The 8,979-nt window shown below is 38.2% G+C and overlaps 1 pseudogene; it reads right to left on the bottom strand.

The window, feature by feature from the left end:
- Positions 1-8,360: 8,360 nt before the first annotated feature.
- LOC127222877 (uncharacterized) lies at positions 8,361-8,473 on the bottom strand (annotated as a pseudogene).
- Positions 8,474-8,979: the final 506 nt, after the last annotated feature.

Raw genomic sequence — 8,979 nt, 5'->3', positions numbered from 1 at the left:
AAGGCCTCCTTTCAACTGCTTGAGAATTCACAGTCAGGTACATTCAGGCAAGAACAGAGTGCTCAGATCTGCAGAACAGTAATAATGCTCTTTCTGGAAACTGCATTTATAAGTTTTCTGCCTAGTTTCAGAGACAGAGAAACAAATTTATTATGGAGCTCATCTTATTCTTAGGCATGAATTGTGTAACTCAACTCTCTGGAATCTACAGCAGAACAATTGTTTCATATTAGTGCAGATTCATTTTATGCTCTGTGCTTTAAATGTCCGCCTCTCTGTTTGGGTGCTCTCAGCTCCTAATAAGAATACTTTGAAAAGAAGGCAGCATTGTGAAACAACCTTGAATTTAAACTTCTGTCTGGATAGTAAATCAAGGTATAGTGCCATCTCTTTAAAAAGCCACTGAACTCTAAGGGAGGCCACATAAAATGTTCTGTTTCTAAGCAACTTTGCTTTGAGTGATACATATGCCCCATTTTCTTTACTCAGCTTCTGTTACTGAATTTTTGTTCATTTCTTCCATTCAAATGGAATGCTCCCCTAGCTTGGAAATAGTTAAAAGATGATCATTTTGTAGGTGTGCATGCTTTAAAAATATATGCAGCAAAATACAAAGACAATTAAAAAGTAAGTTGACTAATTCTATTATAAAAAGCTTAGCATGCATTTAGAAAAGTGCTGCGTCTTGAAAGTACAGTTCACATGTTATTTATTACACTTGAAGACAAGAAAATACCAATTGAAAACTGAAAATATGAAAGCTAAAAAAAAGTACTGTTTTGATGGGGATGTCTTCTGTATATATGTTTCTCTTATTGATTGATAATAAAACACTGTGGCTAAAGAGGCAGGAAGTATTGGCAGGGCTAGGAGACCAGGAGAATTCTGGGAAATGTAGGCAGACAGCAGTTGCCACGTAGCTGGCAAAGGATTTGCAGGTCCAGACCCTTCTCCAGTTGTGGAAATAATTAGATTAAGAGAAATTCAGTAATAATGAAGACAGAGCTAGCCAATAAAAAACCTTAGTCATGGGTCAACAGTTTTATAAATAATATAGCATCTGTGTGTTTATTTGGGGCTTAAGGGCCACGGGGACCTAGCTGAGACAGAGACCTACAAAACAACTTTTCACTGGAATAATAAATGCAACTGTTGACCCAAATACTAATAACAACATCACTGATAAAATCTCTAACAGCACAAATACTATGGGTTCCTCTTTGGAGTATTTTAGCTCATACTGAAAATGTAGTAAAACTTCTCTCAATGATCCTGTAAGGGTAACCCAGATAAACCAACTCCATCTTAGTTGCAGAGAATACTAGATAGGAATAAAAGCGTAAATTCTGTGTTCCTGCTGGCATGCCCAAATTATATCCTGCTAATATGAAAACCCATTCATCTTTGAAGCAGACACTAGGAGGGTTAGGGGATTGATGTGGGAGAAGGGCAGTTATGTACCACATGTCCTGATGGCCAGATATGAAGGTGATATGCAGGGGGCTATCTATTTGGCTTTAAATTTAAGTTCCACCTCTCATTATCTGTTGACTTGTGGGTATCTGAGCCTATTTCATTCTTTGTGGGGTGTGCATTTGTCACCTGCCCCTAAAGCATTGCATATTTAACCAATGTAATGTGCTAACACAATGTCTGTGAAAATTAAACTCTCAGATATTAACTATTGTTAAAACTGATCTATGGGCTTGAGGCATAGTGATGATATGTGAAACTGATCCCCAGATAGGACACATTGACGATGGCTCAATATCTTCTGTCAGCACAAACAAAAGCAAGAGCTGGTTCCCTCAGGGAAGCACATGTCTGCATGACTGCTGAGCCACTATCAGCTATAGCCTGAGTGGTCAAGAACTCTTGGGATTCAGTCATAAAATATTATAAGGTGTCTCAAGGGGTTAAAAAAAAAAGAGGGTTGCTAAGATGAACACAACTTGGAACCATGTCTCTAAAACTTGCAGCAGCTACTTGGAATGAATTGGTATGCTGAAGAGTAATGGTTTCTTGCTCATGTTGTATCCAGCCTCATGTTCTGCCAGAACAGCAAGGATATGGCCAAGCTAATAACTGTCCTCTACTAATATGAAAAGAGTAGACTACAATGCATGTGATAGTTTCAATTTAGATAGTATTGTGGAACATAAATATACATGTACATACTTATATATATATTCCATATAAATTATATATATATATATATATATATATATATATATATATATATGTAGAAGAGATAACTGCCAGAATGACTATATTTGGAGTAGGAAATCGAGGCTTTACAAAACTTTGGTGAACCTTTGACTGGGCCTCCTGGCTGGGATTTTTATATTCTCTCCAGAGTTTATAAACTATAAACACTGGCCATGACCCAACCTTGAAATATCCCTAGTTGGACCAACTGGGCCTTACCTAGGTTCCTGGTTTCTGGACCTCTGTTCCCATGTCCCATCTGGCATAGTGGACTTTTTCAAGAATGAGAGAAGAAAGTAGAAGTAAAAATAACATTGACTACTACTACCACAAGTGGGTATCTACCCCAGCACAAGTGCCCACACTGTCTTGTGCACATTACTTGACATTTTCACAGGTTTGGAAGTTAGAAAACTACCCATCAGAATTTTTCATGAGCCAGTTCTATGTCCTACATGATGCCCTTTAGAAATGTATGAAGTTCACACCCAAACAGGTAGTAGGTGATGGCCTTTGGGGACAAATTACAGCTCAGCAGGACACATAATACTAAAATAAAAAGCTTAACAATAAAAATTTCTAGGAATCAATGAGAAATATGTCTCTGTCTCTAGGATTCACAGAGTACTGGGGATGTAAATATGTAGAATCAACAAGAACTCTGTCTAGAAAAATAAAGGTCTAATAACAGACTGGAGATTTTGGAGGCTTGATTTCAGCATTCTTTCAATACAAACTGCCTTCCGGATTTTGCCCTAGTTCTTATATAAGCCGTGCTGCCCTAGCAAGCCAGGTTAATTATCAATTACTCATGCTAATTCTGAGAAAGGAAATAGTGTATACAAGAAAAATATACATACTCAAAAAGGTCGGTCACTTTACAGATAGAGAAGCATTGGATATAATGAAAGGAGCTTGGCTCTACAGCACACAGAATTAGAGGAAGCAAGAATTTCTACATTAAATAGCCAGTTGCCTAAAGACTAAATGAGGACAAATTGGGACAGGAACAATGGCATAAGCCCTGCTTAACCCCATCCTTTATCAGGTATCATGTGACCCCCACTAGAATCTTTCTTTTTCAGCTTTGTTATTTGGATCTACCATATTAAGCCTCCTGCAGAGGTTGTCTAAACATGAGGAGAAACAAACATCAGACCTATCAGCAAAGCTGTAATGTCTCTAAGGAAATGATGACATGTTGAGCATGAGGTAAGGCTAACACCATCCTAAAAATGGATCAGAGATGAGATAATAAATGCAGAGGCACTCTGGAAGAATGAAGCAGTATGCTTCTATGTGTTGCTACTATTAATGAGGGGGGTGGGTTCAGAACACAGCATCTTCTGGCTGGACCCAAGGTCACACAATCAGACCACAGACATAGCATAGACAGTTCCTGTCCTGACTGATAAGCCAAAGTCTTCGTCATCCTTTCTCCGTGTAGATGCTGAATGTTACTCAGAAAGCTGTGTCATTCTTCTTTCAAAGTTTCTCATAGTTTCTGAATGAGTTTTAAGTGATGTCACATTTAGGGTTTCTATTGCTATGAAGAGACACTATGACCATGGCAACTTATCTAAAGAAAAAACATTTAATTGGGGGTGGCATACAGTTCAGAGGTTCAGTATATTATCATCATAGTAGGTCCTGGCTACATGAAGGCAGACATGGTGCCAGAGCAGGGGCTGAGAACACTGCATCTTACAAGCAACAGGAAGTCAACTAACACGAATGAGTGGTATCCTGAGCACATAAACCTCAAAACCCACCCCCACAGTAACTCACTTCCTTTAACCAGGCCATGCTCACTCCAACAAAGCCACATGGGGGACAATTACATTCAGACTACCACAGATAAGATCTTTCATTCACATCCCCTTAGAAAAACCATATGGGGGGAAGGGTGTGAATCTCTAATATTCTTGACCTCAGTAATTTTTTTTTTGTCATGACTTTAAACCATTTAGGTCCATTGGACAAAGCATAAAGACACACTTTTAAATTAGAGGCCAACTCAAGACACTAAGCAAGTGGCAGCAAGCAAGTGAGATTTCTGGACTTCACTGAAATGGTTTTAAACTAAGCCACAGCAATGCCCCTAGACATAAAAGGCTTTGCCTAACTTCATTATTTTTTCCTGGAAATCTTACCCTAGAAATAATAGAACTTTGAAAGCTATTCTCTAATCTACCACTCCTTCACCTTTGCACATGCCAAGCAAACACTTGTTAAACCACAGTGCTTAACTCTGAACTCTACACTAATGACTTAAGACTGCAAAATCAAAACAAAGTGTTTTAGGAAAATAGAGCACCAAATATAATCTTAATTATTCATCCCTATATTTTTCTTCATTTATAATCAAAGTAAAATAACTACACTATAGAAACATTTGTGTATAAGGCTACAGCCACAGGTCCTCATGGATCTCTAATTGATTAGCATTGAAAACCAGAGCTGAATCATAAAGATTTGTATTAAAAGCACCATGGAACCTACAGGGTCTTGAAAGGCCACAATGTTCAACATGCACATCACAGTTATAGTATGTGAGATGCAGAGGAAAGAATCTCTTGCCTTTGGCCACACAACTGGGCTATAACCTGATCTTTCTGATGTACTGCCCTTTTCATTAAACTAAGAGGAAAGCTTGACTATCCATCTCCCCAGCCCCCCAAAAGAAAGCATCTTCCCTGATTCTGAGACATGATATCTTTGCTTTTCAGATATTCTAACAACAAAAATACTAGTGAAATCATCAGTACAGTTATTTTAAATTGGATGCCATAAAAATTTTATGATTTCTTTCTAGAGAAGATAACACAAGGTCACATGAATTAAAATATGTATTTAATTATGAAAATTATTCATAATTAATATTAAATCTCAGAATGTAGTGAAGTAGCAAGGATTTAGGGAAAGGTTTATTATCACCACCCTCTCTCACCCCCCACCACCCACCGCTCAGTCACAGCATGGCAAATAGCTATTCGGAAACAAAAATTCTCATAAATATATATATATGCCATCCTGAGTACCCCTCCATTTCAATAACACTAATTGCCCTTTTTTTTTCCTTGCTGCTCCTAGCCATATTTCTTGGAAAACAACAGCTGTGTTTATTCAAATAGCAGCATACTGATGACTTGATGATAGGGTAATCTGCTGGAATTCCAAGTGTGATGGTCCCAGAGACAACTTCTCAGCATACCAGAAAAGTATCCTTTGCATAGTACAAAGCTTTGGAAAGGAATCCCCACTTGGTTAGCTTGGGACTGGGTGTTCCTTATTACAGTCTCTTCCAGGGAGGATCATAGTCTCTTGTTCTTGCCAAATCATCTTCCCATGCACCATTGTCAAAAAGTAAATCTGCAACATGAACATTTTCACTCCAATAGCTTCTAAGCCAAGGATTAAACAGTGCCTTGAATTACAATGAAAACAGACGAATGATTTAGTTCAAAATCAAAACAGTAAACCCCACTTGTTATTTTCTCTGACTGAATGGTCACTGGAGGGGATAATAACAGAGTCAGAAGTCATTTACTGGAAAAACAAAATGAAACAAAACAAATGAACAAACAAAAACCTAAATACCCATGGGAATGTAATTAGTTAGCAAAGATTAAGCTCCCACTGTAGCAAGGGTTAAATTCTCACATGACATGATGACTAGCAGTGTGTTGCCACCAAGTATAACAACTATAAAGCATGCTTAGAAATAAACTAAAATTCCAAAATCCTGGTCAACGTTTAAAAATAATGAAGTAGTTGGCCTCTTTTAATGAAGATAATATGTATAACTTGGTAAGTTCTAGATTTTTCTTCAGATGGTTTATCAAGAACTGAATTCTTTGCTGCAGGTGAAATTACATCAATTTAAAGATCAGTTTGCATACTGATGATTAGATTTAAAATGGCAATAACAAATGTGCATATAATGCAAAATATCTTAGGTGTTCTCTTATGTACCTTAAAATACATTAGCTCTTTCACTGAAAGGATATTTTCATTTTCTTACAGACAGGAAATTTGAAGTGCACAAATGTTACATTTTGCCCAAGGCCACCCAAAAAATAAGGGACAGAGTGAGGCTTGGGTTAGGTCTCTGACTCTGTGACACCTGTTCTTCCCCCACCCCAGGACACTATGCCATTCCTAAACAAATAATATGCAGGGGGACAATGCACACCAAGTACAGAAAACAAAAACCATTACAGAGAATAACCACTACTTATATTTAAGCAGGTTTTATATAAGAGCTGAATATAAGAAGGGCCACACTAATGGAGACTGGATTTGAGGCATGTAAGTGCAAACATTTTGATGTACAGATAAACCTGATGCATAACAGATTCAAAATTAACTGAGGAAGCCGATCTCCAGCAAGGAGCTTGGAACTTTTTCAAAAACACTGTTCTCTGTGTTTCCTGGAGAGAAAAACAGGAAATGGGCTTCTAAAAAAGTCTGTTCAGGTTGAGTTGGACTTTCAAAAGACTTCCTTGCCAAGTGAGTTTCTAAAAGGATTTATGGAAATTGTTCTTTTAGATACATTTGCATTTGTTTTGGAGAAACACTATGGCCATACCAACTTTAATAAAGGAAAACAGTTGGGGTGGCTTACAACATCAGAGGTTTAGTCCATTATTGTCATGGTGACATGTAAGCAGACATGATGCTGGAGAAGTAGCTGAAAGTTCTACATCTTAATCTGCAGGTAGCAGAAAGAGTCTGTGTCCACAATGAGCATAGCTTGAGCACAGGAGACCTTAAAGCCTAACTCCATGGTGACACATGTCTTCAAACAAGGTCACACCTACCCTAACAAGATGACACCTTCTAAGAGTGCCAAGTCCTGTAAGCTTAGGCAGAATTACATTGAAACTACCACAATCTCCAACTACCTGAATCTTTCCAGTAGGCCACACTTCCTAGAGCTTTCATTGGCACCAAAGTGGTGACCAAGTCTTTAACATGTGGACCTCTGGGATCTAGTGCAGATCCAAACCATAGAAATGTATGTAAAATGATAGTTATGGTAGATATAAAAATCAAAAAACAGCCTGACATAGTGGCACAGGCTTTTAATCCCAACACTTGGGAAGCAGAGGCCAGTGGTTCTCTGTGAGTTTAAATCCAGCCTGACCTATAAAGTGAGTTCCAGGACATCAGAGACTGTTACACAAATATACCCTATCTCAGAAAACATGAACAAAAAGAACCTAAAAGCACAAATCAGACTCAAAATTGTATCAATACTCAAAGGAATTGAAGTAATAATTAAAGGTAGAACTAAAGAAAGCATTCCAAATGTTAAAAAAAAAAAATAAAATAAACGGCATAAACTCATGTACTTCTTAAATAATTTACTATGTCCCAGGAAATTTTAAACAACCAAAAAAAAAAAAAAAAAAAAAAAAAAAAAAACATCAATCAAGAGAAATGCTTGAGAAATAATTAAGACCCAATTGTTGTAAGCATTTAGAAGCATCCATATGTATTGCATGTGACCATGACACTCAAAAGAACAAAAGAAAAGTTGCTTTCAGATTTCTGCTTTGTATACTAGAGAGTGCAATGGAGAAGAATTTTTCTCCCTGGTTCCTTCTTTATGAGTTGTCAACAGTATTTTATTAACCATTCTACAATTACAAAAATATCTGAAGACTGGCTCAGCCAACAAAGAGCCAGAGAGTGTGAATGTATGTGTGTGTGTGTGTGTGTGTGTGTGTGTTGGGGGGGGTCTGCTTTTCTCCTTAAGTTGGTTTATTTTGTGAAAATGATTTGGAAACCTGCAATCTCATACTGTCTTCTCTTGATCTACAAGATTCTGGTGGTATGATGACAACCTTTACTGTTCTTCCCACCTGATATGACCTTTTGTTTTTCCTCATAGCTAATTTTAGCTTTTTCAGAACCCAATTGAAATATCTCTCATTATAAGGCCTATGTGCTTTAAGAAGTAAATTCTTTTTGGCTCTCTTATTTATTTTTTAAACAGACAAGTAATTTTTTTCCTTAATATCAGGGGTGTCACAATGTATGGAACTTTCTGTGTAAACTAGACAGACTGCCCTTAAACTCAACTCAGATTCACTTGCCTCTGTCTCCTAAATTCTGGGATTAAAGGCATGCATTACCACACAGCATAAAAGCAGTGGTTAGCTGTCACAAACCAGGTCATGCTTCCTTAACCATATGCATCCTTTTAGATCCATCCTCCTCAAGGGAAATATGAACCTTCTATTGTTTCAGACAACATATTAAAAATCAGCCAGCTAATTTCATTAGAAAATTATTTTTTGAGCCCCACCCCCACCCACTGAAGCACCAAAGACCTGACAACAATCACCACACTCCCAATCATCCCCCACTTCATCAGTGACCACCAGATCCTTGGCCCTGCCTACACCTGGAGGAAGTAAGTGTCTGTGCTCCTGGTTGGATAGCCCTGCTCAACAGACCCTAGTCCCAGGTGGCAATTCCCAAGCTTTACCCCCACTCACTGAAGCCCAAGAGACCAGGAAGTAGCCTCAGTACACCCCGAGTCATCCCCTCACCTGTACCTGGCAGCAATCTCCCCACACTCCCAAGCATCCCTTTACCTCATCAGCAACCAGCTGAGCCATGGCCCCAAGTGTACCAAGTGTACCAGCTGGAGGAAGACAGATACCCTGAAGCACATGCTCCATCAACTTGAAGAAGATAGAATTGTAAGAATACATACAGCAACATAAAGAGTAATACTGCACCACCAGAAACTAGTGG

The sequence above is a fragment of the Phodopus roborovskii genome, unplaced genomic scaffold (genome assembly GCF_943737965.1).
Source record: "Phodopus roborovskii unplaced genomic scaffold, PHOROB, whole genome shotgun sequence".
In the NCBI taxonomy this organism is placed as follows: Eukaryota; Metazoa; Chordata; class Mammalia; order Rodentia; family Cricetidae; genus Phodopus; species Phodopus roborovskii.
The sequence above is the reverse complement of the archived record's forward strand: the minus strand, read 5'-3'. Positions and strand labels throughout refer to the sequence as shown.